This window comes from Salmo salar, chromosome 15, assembly GCF_965601325.2.
Source record: "Salmo salar chromosome 15, fSalSal1, whole genome shotgun sequence".
NCBI classification, from domain to species: domain Eukaryota; kingdom Metazoa; phylum Chordata; class Actinopteri; order Salmoniformes; family Salmonidae; genus Salmo; species Salmo salar.
The window spans coordinates 18,662,748-18,680,331 of NC_138305.1; positions in this window are offsets into that span (position 1 = coordinate 18,662,748).

The window sequence follows — 17,584 nt, forward strand, 5'->3', positions numbered from 1 at the left end:
GCTACCTGCCCTAACCACTAGGCTACCTGCACTAACCACTAGGCTACCTGCTCCAACATCTAGGCTACCTTCTCTAACCACTTTTCTACCTGCTCTAACCACTAGGCTACCTGTCTCTAACCACTAGGCTACCTGCTCTAACCACTAGGCTACCTGCTCTAACCACTAGGCTACCTGCTCTAACCACTAGGCTACCTGCTCTAACCACTAGTCTGCCTGCTCTAACCACTAGACTACCCACTCTAACCACTAGGCCCCATGCTCTAAACACTAGGCAACCTGCTCTAACCACTAGGCTACCTGCTCTAACCACTAGTTCCCGCTCTAACCACTAGGCACCATGCTTTAACCACTAGGCTACCTGCTCTAACCACTAGGCTACCTGCTCTAACCCCTAGGCTACCTGTCTCTAACCACTAGGCCACCTGTTCTAACCACTACGCTACCTGCTCTAACCACTAGTCTACCTGCTCTAACCACTAGGCTCTAACCACTAGGCTCTAACCACTAGATTACCTGCTCTAACCACTAGGCAACCTGCTCTAACCACTAGGCTACCTCCTCTAACCACTAGGCTACCTGTCTCTAACCACTAGGCTACCTGCCTCTAACCACTAGGCTACCTGCCTCTAACCACTAGGCTACCTGCCTCTAACCACTAGGCTACCTGCTCTAACATCTAGGCTACCTGCTCTAACCACTAGGCTACCTGCTCTAACCACTAGGCTACCTGCTCTAACATCTAGGCTAACTTCTCTAACCACTAGGCTACCTGCTCTAACCACTAGGCTACCTCCTCTAACCACTAGGCTACCTGTCTCTAACCACTAGACTACCTGTCTCTAACCACTAGGCTACCTTTCTCTAACCACTAGGCTACCTTTCTCTAACCAGTAGGCTAACTGCCTCTAACCACTAGGCTACCTCCTCTAACCACTAGGCTACCTGTCTCTCACCACTAGACTACATGTCTCTAACCACTAGGCTACCTGTCTCTAACCACTAGGCTACCTGTCTCTAACCACTAGGCTACCTGTCTCTAACCACTAAGCCACCTCCTCTAACCACTAGGCTACCTGATCTAACCACTAGGTTACCTGATCTAACCACTAGGCTACCTGATCTAACCACTAGGCTACCTGCTCCAACATCTAGGCTACCTTCTCTAACCACTAGGCTACCTGCTCTAACCACTAGACTACCTGTCTCTAACCACTAGGCTACCTGCTCTAATCACTAGGCTGCCTGCTCTAACCACTAGACTACCTCCTCTAACCACTAGGCTGCCTGCTCTAACCACTAGGCACCATGCTCTAACCACTAGGCTATCTGCTCTAACCACTAGGCTACCTGCTCTAACCACTAGGCTACCTGCTCTAACCCATAGGCTACCTGTCTCTAACCACTAGGCTACCTGATCTAACCACTAGGCTACCTGATCTAACCACTAGGCTACCTGCTCTAACCACTAGTCTACCTGCTCTAACCACTAGGCTCTAACCACTAGGCTCTAACCACTAGGCTACCTGCTCTAACCACTAGGCTACCTGCTCTAACCACTAGGCTACCTGCTCTAACCACTAGGCTACCTGCTCTAACCCCTAGGCTACCTGTCTCTAACCACTAGGCCACCTGTTCTAACCACTACGCTACCTGCTCTAACCACTAGTCTACCTGCTCTAACCACTAGGCTCTAACCACTAGGCTCTAACCACTAGATTACCTGCTCTAACCACTAGGCAACCTGCTCTAACCACTAGGCTACCTCCTCTAACCACTAGGCTACCTGTCTCTAACCACTAGGCTACCTGCCTCTAACCACTAGGCTACCTGCCTCTAACCACTAGGCTACCTGCCTCTAACCACTAGGCTACCTGCCTCTAACCACTAGGCTACCTGCTCTAACATCTAGGCTACCTGCTCTAACCACTAGGCGACCTGCTCTAACCACTAGGCTACCTGCTCTAACATCTAGGCTAACTTCTCTAACCACTAGGCTACCTGCTCTAACCACTAGGCTACCTCCTCTAACCACTAGGCTACCTGTCTCTAACCACTAGACTACCTGTCTCTAACCACTAGGCTACCTTTCTCTAACCACTAGGCTACCTTTCTCTAACCACTAGGCTAACTGCCTCTAACCACTAGGCTACCTCCTCTAACCACTAGGCTACCTGTCTCTCACCACTAGACTACATGTCTCTAACCACTAGGCTACCTGTCTCTAACCACTAGGCTACCTGTCTCTAACCACTAGGCTACCTGTCTCTAACCACTAAGCCACCTCCTCTAACCACTAGGCTACCTGATCTAACCACTAGGTTACCTGATCTAACCACTAGGCTACCTGATCTAACCACTAGGCTACCTGCTCCAACATCTAGGCTACCTTCTCTAACCACTAGGCTACCTGCTCTAACCACTAGACTACCTGTCTCTAACCACTAGGCTACCTGCTCTAATCACTAGGCTGCCTGCTCTAACCACTAGACTACCTCCTCTAACCACTAGGCTGCCTGCTCTAACCACTAGGCACCATGCTCTAACCACTAGGCTATCTGCTCTAACCACTAGGCTACCTGATCTAACCACTAGGCTACCTGATCTAACCACTAGGCTACCTGCTCTAACCACTAGTCTACCTGCTCTAACCACTAGGCTCTTACCACTAGGCTCTAACCACTAGGCTACCTGCTCTAACCACTAGGCTACCTGCTCTAACCACTAGGCTACCTGCTCTAACCACTAGGCTACCTGCTCTAACCACTAGGCTACCTCCTCTAACCACTAGGCTACCTCCTCTAACCACTAGGCTAACTGCCTCTATCCACTAGGCTACCTGTCTCTAACCACTAGACTACCTGTCTCTAACCACTAGGCTACCTTTCTCTAACCACTAGGCTAACTGCCTCTAACCACTAGGCTACCTCCTCTAACCACTAGGCTACCTGCTCTAACCACTAGGCTACCTGCTCTAACCACTAGGCTACCAGCTCTAACCACTAGGCTACCTGCTCTAACCACTAGACTACCCACTCTAACCACTAGGCCCCATGCTCTAAACACTAGGCAACCTGCTCTAACCACTAGGCTACCTGCTCTAATTACTAGGCTGCCTGCTCTAACCACTAGACTACCTCCTCTAACCACTAGGCTGCCTGCTCTAACCACTAGTTCCCGCTCTAACCACTAGGCACCATGCTTAACCACTAGGCTACCTGCTCTAACCACTAAGCTACCTGCTCTAACCAATAGGCTACCTGTCTCTAACCACTAGGCCACCTGTTCTAACCACTAGGCTACCTGCTCTAACCACTAGTCTACCTGCTCTAACCACTAGGCTCTAACCACTAGGCTCTAACCACTAGATTACCTGCTCTAACCACTAGGCAACCTGCTCTAACCACTAGGCTACCTCCTCTAACCACTAGGCTACCTGCCTCTAACCACTAGGCTACCTCCTCTAACCACTAGGCTACCTGTCTCTAACCACTAGACTACCTGTCTCTAACCACTAGGCTACCTGTCTCTAACCACTAGGCTAACTGCTCTAACCACTAGGCTACCTGCCTCCTCTAACCACTAGGCTACCTGCCTCCTCTAACCACTAGGCTACCTGCCTCCTCTAACCACTAGGCTACCTGCCTCCTCTAACCACTAGGCTACCTGCCTCCTCTAACCACTAGGCTACCTGCCTCCTCTAACCACTAGGCTACCTGCCTACTCTAACCACTAGGCTACCTGCCCTAACCACTAGGCTACCTGCTCCAACATCTAGGCTACCTTCTCTAACCACTTTTCTACCTGCTCTAACCACTAGGCTACCTGTCTCTAACCACTAGGCTACCTGCTCTAACCACTAGGCTCTAACCACTAGGCTACCTGCTCTAACCACTAGGCTACCTGCTCTAACCACTAGGCTACCTGCTCTAACCACTAGGCTACCTGCTCTAACCCCTAGGCTACCTGTCTCTAACCACTAGGCCACCTGTTCTAACCACTACGCTACCTGCTCTAACCACTAGTCTACCTGCTCTAACCACTAGGCTCTAACCACTAGATTACCTGCTCTAACCACTAGGCAACCTGCTCTAACCACTAGGCTACCTCCTCTAACCACTAGGCTACCTGTCTCTAACCACTAGGCTACCTGCCTCTAACCACTAGGCTACCTGCCTCTAACCACTAGGCTACCTGCCTCTAACCACTAGGCTACCTGCCTCTAACCACTAGGCTACCTGCTCTAACATCTAGGCTACCTGCTCTAACCACTAGGCTACCTGCTCTAACCACTAGGCTACCTGCTCTAACATCTAGGCTAACTTCTCTAACCACTAGGCTACCTGCTCTAACCACTAGGCTACCTCCTCTAACCACTAGGCTACCTGTCTCTAACCACTAGGCTACCTTTCTCTAACCACTAGGCTACCTTTCTCTAACCACTAGGCTAACTGCCTCTAACCACTAGGCTACCTCCTCTAACCACTAGGCTACCTGTCTATCACCACTAGACTACATGTCTCTAACCACTAGGCTACCTGTCTCTAACCACTAGGCTACCTGTCTCTAACCACTAGGCTACCTGTCTCTAACCACTAAGCCACCTCCTCTAACCACTAGGCTACCTGATCTAACCAATAGGTTACCTGATCTAACCACTAGGCTACCTGATCTAACCACTAGGCTACCTGCTCCAACATCTAGGCTACCTTCTCTAACCACTAGGCTACCTGCTCTAACCACTAGACTACCTGTCTCTAACCACTAGGCTACCTGCTCTAATCACTAGGCTGCCTGCTCTAACCACTAGACTACCTCCTCTAACCACTAGGCTGCCTGCTCTAACCACTAGGCACCATGCTCTAACCACTAGGCACCATAATCTAACCACTAGGCTATCTGCTCTAACCACTAGGCTACCTGCTCTAACCACTAGGCTACCTGCTCTAACCCATAGGCTACCTGTCTCTAACCACTAGGCTACCTGATCTAACCACTAGGCTACCTGATCTAACCACTAGGCTACCTGCTCTAACCACTAGTCTACCTGCTCTAACCACTAGGCTCTAACCACTAGGCTCTAACCACTAGGCTACCTGCTCTAACCACTAGGCTACCTGCTCTAACCACTAGGCTACCTGCTCTAACCACTAGGCTACCTGCTCTAACCACTAGGCTACCTCCTCTAACCACTAGGCTACCTGTCTCTAACCACTAGGCTAACTGCCTCTATCCACTAGGCTACCTGTCTCTAACCACTAGACTACCTGTCTCTAACCACTAGGCTACCTTTCTCTAACCACTAGGCTAACTGCCTCTAACCACTAGGCTACCTCCTCTAACCACTAGGCTACCTGCTCTAACCACTAGGCTACCTGCTCTAACCACTAGGCTACCTGCTCTAACCACTAGGCTACCTGCTCTAACCACTAGACTACCCACTCTAACCACTAGGCCCCATGCTCTAAACACTAGGCAACCTGCTCTAACCACTAGGCTACCTGCTCTAATTACTAGGCTGCCTGCTCTAACCACTAGACTACCTCCTCTAACCACTAGGCTGCCTGCTCTAACCACTAGTTCCCGCTCTAACCACTAGGCACCATGCTTAAACACTAGGCTACCTGCTCTAACCACTAAGCTACCTGCTCTAACCAATAGGCTACCTGTCTCTAACCACTAGGCCACCTGTTCTAACCACTAGGCTACCTGCTCTAACCACTAGTCTACCTGCTCTAACCACTAGGCTCTAACCACTAGGCTCTAACCACTAGATTACCTGCTCTAACCACTAGGCAACCTGCTCTAACCACTAGGCTACCTGCCTCTAACCACTAGGCTACCTCCTCTAACCACTAGGCTACCTGTCTCTAACCACTAGACTACCTGTCTCTAACCACTAGGCTACCTGTCTCTAACCACTAGGCTAACTGCTCTAACCACTAGGCTACCTGCCTCCTCTAACCACTAGGCTACCTGCCTCCTCTAACCACTAGGCTACCTGCCTCCTCTAACCACTAGGCTACCTGCCTCCTCTAACCACTAGGCTACCTGCCTCCTCTAACCACTAGGCTACCTGCCTCCTCTAACCACTAGGCTACCTGCCTACTCTAACCACTAGGCTACCTGCCCTAACCACTAGGCTACCTGCTCCAACATCTAGGCTACCTTCTCTAACCACTTTTCTACCTGCTCTAACCACTAGGCTACCTGTCTCTAACCACTAGGCTACCTGCTCTAACCACTAGGCTACCTGCTCTAACCACTAGGCTACCTGCTCTAACCACTAGGCTACCTGCTCTAACCACTAGGCTGCCTGCTCTAACCACTAGACTACCCACTCTAACCACAAGGCCCCATGCTCTAAACACTAGGCAACCTGCTCTAACCACTAGGCTACCTGCTCTAATCACTAGGCTGCCTGCTCTAACCACTAGACTACCTCCTCTAACCACTAGGCTGCCTGCTCTAACCACTAGTTCCCGCTCTAACCACTAGGCACCATGCTTAACCACTAGGCTACCTGCTCTAACCACTAGGCTACCTGCTCTAACCAATAGGCTACCTGTCTCTAACCACTAGGCCACCTGTTCTAACCACTAGGCTACCTGCTCTAACCACTAGTCTACCTGCTCTAACCACTAGGCTCTAACCACTAGGCTCTAACCAGTAGATTACCTGCTCTAACCACTAGGCAACCTGCTCTAACCACTAGGCTACCTCCTCTAACCACTAGGCTACCTGCCTCTAACCACTAGGCTACCTGCCTCTAACCACTAGGCTACCTGCCTCTAACCACTAGGCTTCCTGCCTCTAACCACTAGGCTACCTGCCTCTAACCACTAGGCTACCTGCTCTAACCACTAGGCTACCTGCCTCCTCTAACCACTAGGCTACCTGCCTCCTCTAACCACTAGGCTACCTGCCTACTCTAACCACTAGGCTACCTGCCCTAACCACTAGGCTACCTGCTCCAACATCTAGGCTACCTTCTCTAACCACTTTTCTACCTGCTCTAACCACTAGGCTACCTGTCTCTAACCACTAGGCTACCTGCTCTAACCACTAGGCTACCTGCTCTAACCACTAGGCTACCTGCTCTAACCACTAGGCTACCTGCTCTAACCACTAGGCTTCCTGCTCTAACCACTAGACTACCCACTCTAACCACAAGGCCCATTGCTCTAAACACTAGGCAACCTGCTCTAACCACTAGGCTACCTGCTCTAATCACTAGGCTGCCTGCTCTAACCACTAGACTACCTCCTCTAACCACTAGGCTGCCTGCTCTAACCACTAGTTCCCGCTCTAACCACTAGGCACCATGCTTAACCACTAGGCTACCTGCTCTAACCACTAGGCTACCTGCTCTAACCAATAGGCTACCTGTCTCTAACCACTAGGCCACCTGTTCTAACCACTAGGCTACCTGCTCTAACCACTAGTCTACCTGCTCTAACCACTAGGCTCTAACCACTAGGCTCTAACCAGTAGATTACCTGCTCTAACCACTAGGCAACCTGCTCTAACCACTAGGCTACCTCCTCTAACCACTAGGCTACCTGCCTCTAACCACTAGGCTACCTGCCTCTAACCACTAGGCTACCTGCCTCTAACCACTAGGCTTCGTGCCTCTAACCACTAGGCTACCTGCCTCTAACCACTAGGCTACCTGCTCTAACCACTAGGCTACCTGCTCTAACCACTAGGCTACCTGCTCTAACCACTAGGCTACCTGCTCTAACATCTAGGCTAACTTCTCTAACCACTAGGCTACCTGCTCTAACCACTAGGCTACCTCCTCTAACCACTAGGCTACCTGTCTCTAACCACTAGACTACCTGTCTTTAACCACTAGATTACCTTTCTCTAACCACTAGGCTAACTGCCTCTAACCACTAGGCTACCTCCTCTAACCACTAGGCTACCTGTCTCTCACCACTAGACTACCTGTCTCTAACCACTAGGCTACCTGTCTCTAACCACTAGGCTACCTGCCCTAACCACTAGGCTACCTGCACTAACCACTAGGCTACCTGCTCCAACATCTAGGCTACCTTCTCTAACCACTTTTCTACCTGCTCTAACCACTAGGCTACCTGTCTCTAACCACTAGGCTACCTGCTCTAACCACTAGGCTACCTGCTCTAACCACTAGGCTACCTGCTCTAACCACTAGGCTACCTGCTCTAACCACTAGGCTGCCTGCTCTAACCACTAGACTACCCACTCTAACCACTAGGCCCCATGCTCTAAACACTAGGCAACCTGCTCTAACCACTAGGCTACCTGCTCTAATCACTAGGCTGCCTGCTCTAACCACTAGACTACCTCCTCTAACCACTAGGCTGCCTGCTCTAACCACTAGTTCCCGCTCTAACCACTAGGCACCATGCTTTAACCACTAGGCTACCTGCTCTAACCATTGGGCTACCTGCTCTAACCCCTAGGCTACCTGTCTCTAACCACTAGGCCACCTGTTCTAACCACTAGGCTACCTGCTCTAACCACTAGTCTACCTGCTCTAACCACTAGGCTCTAACCACTAGGCTCTAACCACTAGATTACCTGCTCTAACCACTAGGCAACCTGCTCTAACCACTAGGCAACCTGCTCTAACCACTAGGCTACCTGCCTCTAACCACTAGGCTACCTGCCTCTAACCACTAGGCTACCTGCCTCTAACCACTAGGCTACCTGCCTCTAACCACTAGGCTACCTGCTCTAACATCTAGGCTACCTGCTCTAACCACTAGGCTACCTGCTCTAACCACTAGGCTACCTGCTCTAACATCTAGGCTAACTTCTCTAACCACTAGGCTACCTGCTCTAACCACTAGGCTACCTCCTCTAACCACTAGGCTACCTGTCTCTAACCACTAGACTACCTGTCTCTAACCACTAGGCTACCTTTCTCTAACCACTAGGCTAACTGCCTCTAACCACTAGGCTACCTCCTCTAACCACTAGGCTACCTGTCTCTCACCACTAGACTACATGTCTCTAACCACTAGGCTACCTGTCTCTAACCACTAGGCTACCTGTCTCTAACCACTAGGCTACCTGTCTCTAACCACTAAGCCACCTCCTCTAACCACTAGGCTACCTGATCTAACCACTAGGTTACCTGATCTAACCACTAGGCTACCTGATCTAACCACTAGGCTACCTGCTCCAACATCTAGGCTACCTTCTCTAACCACTAGGCTACCTGCTCTAACCACTAGACTACCTGTCTCTAACCACTAGGCTACCTGCTCTAATCACTAGGCTGCCTGCTCTAACCACTAGACTACCTCCTCTAACCACTAGGCTGACTGCTCTAACCACTAGGCACCATGCTCTAACCACTAGGCTATCTGCTCTAACCACTAGGCTACCTGCTCTAACCACTAGGCTACCTGCTCTAACCCATAGGCTACCTGTCTCTAACCACTAGGCTACCTGATCTAACCACTAGGCTACCTGATCTAACCACTAGGCTACCTGCTCTAACCACTAGTCTACCTGCTCTAACCACTAGGCTCTAACCACTAGGCTCTAACCACTAGGCTCTAACCACTAGATTACCTGCTCTAACCACTAGGCTACCTGCTCTAACCACTAGGCTACCTGCTCTAACCACTAGGCTACCTGCTCTAACCACTAGGCTACCTCCTCTAACCACTAGGCTACCTGTCTCTAACCACTAGGCTAACTGCCTCTATCCACTAGGCTACCTGTCTCTAACCACTAGACTACCTGTCTCTAACCACTAGGCTACCTTTCTCTAACCACTAGGCTAACTGCCTCTAACCACTAGGCTACCTCCTCTAACCACTAGGCTACCTGCTCTAACCACTAGGCTACCTGCTCTAACCACTAGGCTACCTGCTCTAACCACTAGGCTACCTGCTCTAACCACTAGACTACCCACTCTAACCACTAGGCCCCATGCTCTAAACACTAGGCAACCTGCTCTAACCACTAGGCTACCTGCTCTAATCACTAGGCTGCCTGCTCTAACCACTAGACTACCTCCTCTAACCACTAGGCTGCCTGCTCTAACCACTAGTTCCCGCTCTAACCACTAGGCACCATGCTTAACCACTAGGCTACCTGCTCTAACCACTAGGCTACCTGCTCTAACCAATAGGCTACCTATCTCTAACCACTAGGCCACCTGTTCTAACCACTAGGCTACCTGCTCTAATCACTAGGCTGCCTGCTCTAACCACTAGACTACCTCCTCTAACCACTAGGCTGCCTGCTCTAACCACTAGTTCCCGCTCTAACCACTAGGCACCATGCTTTAACCACTAGGCTACCTGCTCTAACCACTAGGCTACCTGCTCTAACCCCTAGGCTACCTGTCTCTAACCACTAGGCCACCTGTTCTAACCACTAGGCTACCTGCTCTAACCACTAGTCTACCTGCTCTAACCACTAGGCTCTAACCACTAGGCTCTAACCACTAGATTACCTGCTCTAACCACTAGGCAACCTGCTCTAACCACTAGGCTACCTCCTCTAACCACTAGGCTACCTGTCTCTAACCACTAGGCTACCTGCCTCTAACCACTAGGCTACCTGCCTCTAACCACTAGGCTACCTGCCTCTAACCACTAGGCTACCTGCTCTAACATCTAGGCTACCTGCTCTAACCACTAGGCTACCTGCTCTAACCACTAGGCTACCTGCTCTAACATCTAGGCTAACTTCTCTAACCACTAGGCTACCTGTCTCTAACCACTAGGCTACCTGTCTCTAACCACTAAGCCACCTCCTCTAACCACTAGGCTACCTGATCTAACCACTAGGCTACCTGATCTAACCACTAGGCTACCTGATCTAACCACTAGGCTACCTGCTCCAACATCTAGGCTACCTTCTCTAACCACTAGGCTACCTGCTCTAACCACTAGACTACCTGTCTCTAACCACTAGGCTACCTGCTCTAATCACTAGGCTGCCTGCTCTAACCCCTAGACTACCTCCTCTAACCACTAGGCTGCCTGCTCTAACCACTAGGCACCATGCTCTAACCACTAGGCTATCTGCTCTAACCACTAGGCTACCTGCTCTAACCACTAGGCTACCTGCTCTAACCCATAGGCTACCTGTCTCTAACCACTAGGCTACCTGATCTAACCACTAGGCTACCTGATCTAACCACTAGGCTACCTGCTCTAACCACTAGTCTACCTGCTCTAACCACTAGGCTCTAACCACTAGGCTCTAACCACTAGATTACCTGCTCTAACCACTAGGCTACCTGCCTCTAACCACTAGGCTACCTGCTCTAACCACTAGGCTACCTGCCTCTAACCACTAGGCTACCTGCTCTAACCACTAGGCTACCAGCTCTAACATCTATGCTACCTTCTCTAACCACTAGGCTACCTGCTCTAACCACTAGGCAACCTCCTCTAACCACTAGGCGACCTGTCTCTAACCACTAGGCTACCTGTCTCTAACCACTAGACTACCTGTCTCTAACCACAAGGCTACCTGCCTCTAACCACTAGGCTACCTGCTTTAACCACTAGGCTACCTGCCTCTAACCACTAGGCTACCTGCTCTAACCACTAGGCCCCATGCTCTAAACACTAGGCAACCTGCTCTAACCACTAGGCTACCTGCTCTAATCACTAGGCTGCCTGCTCTAACCACTAGTTCCCGCTCTAACCACTAGGCACCATGCTTTAACCACTAGGCTACCTGCTCTAACCACTAGGCTACCTGCTCTAACCCCTAGGCTACCTGTCTCTAACCACTAGGCCACCTGTTCTAACCACTAGGCTACCTGCTCTAACCACTAGTCTACCTGCTCTAACCACTAGGCTCTAACCACTAGGTTCTAACCACTAGATTACCTGCTCTAACCACTAGGCAACCTGCTCTAACCACTAGGCAACCTGCTCTAACCACTAGGCTACCTGCCTCTAACCACTAGGCTACCTGTCTCTAACCACTAGGCTAACTGCCTCTAACCACTAGGCTACCTCCTCTAACCACTAGGCTACCTGCTCTAACCACTAGGCTACCTGCTCTAACCACTAGGCTACCTGCTCTAACCACTAGGCTACCTGCTCTAACCACTAGACTACCCACTCTAACCACTAGGCCCCATGCTCTAAACACTAGGCAACCTGCTCTAACCACTAGGCTACCTGCTCTAATCACTAGGCTGCCTGCTCTAACCACTAGACTACCTCCTCTAACCACTAGGCTGCCTGCTCTAACCACTAGTTCCCGCTCTAACCACTAGGCACCATGCTTAACCACTAGGCTACCTGCTCTAACCACTAGGCTACCTGCTCTAATCAATAGGCTACCTGTCTCTAACCACTAGGCCACCTGTTCTAACCACTAGGCTACCTGCTCTAACCACTAGTCTACCTGCTCTAACCACTAGGCTCTAACCACTAGGCTCTAACCACTAGATTACCTGATCTAACCACTAGGCAACCTGCTCTAACCACTAGGCTACCTCCTCTAACCACTAGGCTACCTGCCTCTAACCACTAGGCTACCTGCCTCTAACCACTAGGCTACCTGCCTCTAACCACTAGGCTACCTGCCTCTAACCACTAGACTACCTGCTCTAACCACTAGGCTACCTGCTCTAACATCTAGGCTAACTTCTCTAACCACTAGGCTACCTGCTCTAACCACTAGGCTACCTCCTCTAACCACTAGGCTACCTGTCTCTAACCACTAGACTACCTGTCTCTAACCACTAGGCTACCTTTCTCTAACCACTAGGCTAACTGCCTCTAACCACTAGGCTACCTCCTCTAACCACTAGGCTACCTGCTCCAACATCTAGGCTACCTGCTCCAACATCTAGGCTACCTTCTCTAACCACTTTTCTACCTGCTCTAACCACTAGGCTACCTGTCTCTAACCACTAGGCTACCTGCTCTAACCACTAGGCTACCTGCTCTAACCACTAGGCTACCTGCTCTAACCACTAGGCTACCTGCTCTAACCACTAGGCTGCCTGCTCTAACCACTAGACTACCCACTCTAACCACTAGGCCCCATGCTCTAAACACTAGGCAACCTGCTCTAACCACTAGGCTACCTGCTCTAATCACTAGGCTGCCTGCTCTAACCACTAGACTACCTGCTCTAACCACTAGGCTGCCTGCTCTAACCACTAGTTCCCGCTCTAACCACTAGGCACCATGCTTTAACCACTAGGCTACCTGCTCTAACCACTAGGCTACCTGCTCTAACCCCTAGGCTACCTGTCTCTAACCACTAGGCCACCTGTTCTAACCACTAGGCTACCTGCTCTAACCACTAGTCTACCTGCTCTAACCACTAGGCTCTAACCACTAGGCTCTAACCACTAGATTACCTGCTCTAACCACTAGGCAACCTGCTCTAACCACTAGGCAACCTGCTCTAACCACTAGGCTACCTCCTCTAACCACTAGGCTACCTGTCTCTAACCACTAGGCTAACTGCCTCTAACCACTAGGCTACCTGCCTCTAACCACTAGGCTACCTGCTCTAACCACTAGGCTACCTGCTCTAACCACTAGGCTACCTGTCTCTAACCACTAGGCCACCTGTTCTAACCACTAGGCTACCTGCTCTAACCACTAGTCTACCTGCTCTAACCACTAGGCTCTAACCACTAGGCTCTAACCACTAGATTACCTGCTCTAACCACTAGGCAACCTGCTCTAACCACTAGGCTACCTCCTCTAACCACTAGGCTACCTGCCTCTAACCACTAGGCTACCTGCCTCTAACCACTAGGCTACCTGCCTCTAACCACTAGGCTACCTGCTCTAACCACTAGGCTACCTGCCTCTAACCACTAGACTACCTGTCTCTAACCACTAGGCTACCTGCCTCCTCTAACCACTAGGCTACCTGCCTCCTCTAACCACTAGGCTACCTGCCTCCTCTAACCACTAGGCTACCTGCCTCCTCTAACCACTAGGCTACCTGCCTCCTCTAACCACTAGGCTACCTGCCTCCTCTAACCACTAGGCTACCTGCCTCCTCTAACCACTAGGCTACCTGCCTCCTCTAACCACTAGGCTACCTGCCTCCTCTAACCACTAGGCTACCTGCCTACTCTAACCACTAGGCTACCTGCCTACTCTAACCACTAGGCTACCTGCCTCCTCTAACCACTAGGCTACCTGCCTCCTCTAACCACTAGGCTACCTGCCTACTCTAACCACTAGGCTACCTGCCTACTCTAACCACTAGGCTACCTGCCCTAACCACTAGGCTACCTGCTCCAACATCTAGGCTACCTTCTCTAACCACTTTTCTACCTGCTCTAACCACTAGGCTACCTGTCTCTAACCACTAGGCTAACTGCCTCTAACCACTAGGCTACCTGCCTCCTCTAACCACTAGGCTACCTGCCTCCTCTAACCACTAGGCTACCTGCCTCCTCTAACCACTACTCTACCTGCCTCTAACCACTAGGCTACCTGCCTCCTCTAACCACTAGGCTACCTGCCTCCTCTAACCACTAGGCTACCTGCCTCCTCTGACCACTAGGCTACCTGCCTCCTCTAACTACTAGGCTACCTGCCTCCTCTAACCACTAGGCTACCTGCCTACTCTAACCACTAGGCTACCTGCCTACTCTAACCACTAGGCTACCTGCTCTAACCACTAGGCTACCTGCCCTAACCACTAGGCTACCTGCCTCTAACCACTAGGCTACCTGCTCTAACCACTAGGCTACCTGCTCTAACCACTAAGCTACCTCCTCTAACCACTAGGCTACCTGCTCTAACCACTAGGCTCTAACCACTAGGCTACCTACTCTAACCACTAGGCTACCTGCTCTAACCACTAAGCTACCTCCTCTAACCACTAGGCTACCTGCTCTAACCACTAGGCTACCTCCTCTAACCACTAGGCTACCTCCTCTAACCACTAGGCTACCTGTCTCTAACCACTAGGCTAACTGCCTCTATCCACTAGGCTACCTGCCTCTAACCAATAGGCTACCTGCCCTAACAACTAGGCTACCTGCCTCTAACCACTAGGCTACCTGCCTCTAACCACTAGGCTAACTGCCTCTAACCACTAGGCTACCTGCCTCCTCTAACCACTAGGCTACCTGCCTCCTCTAACCACTAGGCTACCTGCCTCCTCTAACCACTAGGCTACCTGCCTCCTCTAACCACTAGGCTACCTGCCTCCTCTAACCACTAGGCTACCTGCCTACTCTAACCACTAGATTACCTGCTCTAATCACTAGGCTACCTGCTCTAACCACTAGACTACCTCCTCTAACCACTAGGCTGCCTGCTCTAACCACTAGTTCCCGCTCTAACCACTAGGCACCATAATTTAACCACTAGGCTACCTGCTCTAACCACTAGGCTACCTGCTCTAACCCCTAGGCTACCTGTCTCTAACCACTAGGCTACCTGTTCTAACCACTAGGCTACCTGCTCTAACCACTAGTCTACCTGCTCTAACCACTAGGCTCTAACCACTAGGCTCTAACCACTAGATTACCTGCTCTAACCACTAGGCTACCTGCTCTAACCACTAGGCTACCTGTCTCTAACCACTAGGCTACCTGCTCTAACCACTAGGCTACCTGCTCTAACCACTAGGCTACCTGTCTCTAACCACTAGGCTACCTGCTCTAACCACTAGGCTACCTGCTCTAACCACTAGGCTACCTGTCTCTAACCACTAGGCTACCTGTCTCTAACCACTAGGCTACCTGTCTCTAACCACTAGGCTACCTGTCTCTAACCACTAGGCTAACTGCCTCTAACCACTAGGCTACCTGTCTCTAACCACTAGGCTACCTGCCTCCTCTAACCACTAGGCTACCTGCCTCCTCTAACCACTACTCTACCTGCCTCTAACCACTAGGCTACCTGTCTCTAACCACTAGGCTACCTGCCTCCTCTAACCACTAGGCTACCTGCCTCCTCTGACCACTAGGCTACCTGCCTCCTCTAACCACTAGGCTACCTGCCTCCTCTAACCACTAGGCTACCTGCCTACTCTAACCACTAGGCTACCTGCCCTAAACACTAGGCTACCTGCTCTAACCACTAGGCTACCTGCCCTAACCACTAGGCTACCTGTCTCTAACCACTAGGCTACCTGCTCTAACCACTAGGCTACCTGCTCTAACCACTAGGCCACCTCCTCTAACCACTAAGCTACCTGATCTAACCACTAGGCTACCTGCTCCAACATCTAGGCTACCTTCTCTAACAACTTTGCTACCTGCTCTAACCACTAGGCTACCTGTCTCTAACCACTAGGCTACCTGCTCTAACCACTAGGCTACCTGCTCTAACCACTAGGCTACCTGCTCTAACCACTAGGCTACCTGCTCTAACCATTAGGCTGCCTGCTCTAACCACTAGACTACCCACTCTAACCACTAGGCTACCTGATCTAACCACTAGGCTACCTGCTCTAACCACTAGTCTACCTGCTCTAACCACTAGGCTCTAACCACTAGGCTCTAACCACTAGGCTACCTCCTCTAACAACTAGGCTACCTGCCTCTAACCACTAGGCTACCTGCCTCTAACCACTAGGCTAACTGACTCTAACCACTAGGCTACCTGTGTCTAACCAATAGGCTAACTGCTCTAACCACTAGGCTACCTGCCTCCTCTAACCACTAGGCTACCTGCCTCCTCTAACCACTAGGCTACCTGCCTACTCTAACCACTAGGCTACCTGCCCTAACCACTAGGCTACCTGCTCTAACCACTAGGCTACCTGCCGTAACCACTAGGCTACCTGCCACTAACCACTAGGCTACCTGCTCTAACCACTAGTCTACCTGCTCTAACCACTAGGCCACCTGATCTAACTACTAGGCTACCTGCTCCAAAATCTAGGCTACCTTCTCTAACCACTTTGCTACCTGCTCTAACCACTAGGCTACCTGTCTCTAACCACTAGGCTACCTGCCTCCTCTAACCACTAGGCTACCTGCCTCCTCTAACCACTAGGCTACCTGCCTCCTCTAACCACTAGGCTACCTGCCTGCTCTAACCACTAGGCTACCTGCCTACTCTAACCACTAGGCTACCTGCCCTAACCACTAGGCTACCTGCTCTAACCACTAGGCTACCTGCCCTAACCACTAGGCTACCTGCCTCTAACCACTAGGCTACCTGCTCTAACCACTAGGCTACCTGCTCTAACCACTAGGCCACCTCCTCTAACCACTAAGCTACCTGATCTAACCACTAGGCTACCTGCTCCAACATCTAGGCTACCTTCTCTAACCACTTTGCTACCTGCTCTAACCACTAGGCTACCTGTCTCTAACCACTAGGCTACCTGCTCTAACCACTAGGCTACCTGCTCTAACCACTAGGCTACCTGCTCTAACCACTAGGCTACCTGCTCTAACCATTAGGCTGCCTGCTCTAACCACTAGACTACCCACTCTAACCACTAGGCTACCTGATCTAACCACTAGGCTACCTGCTCTAACCACTAGTCTACCTGCTCTAACCACTAGGCTCTAACCACTAGGCTCTAACCACTAGATTACCTGCTCTAACCACTAGGCTACCTGCTCTAACCACTAGGCTACCTCCTCTAACCACTAGGCTACCAG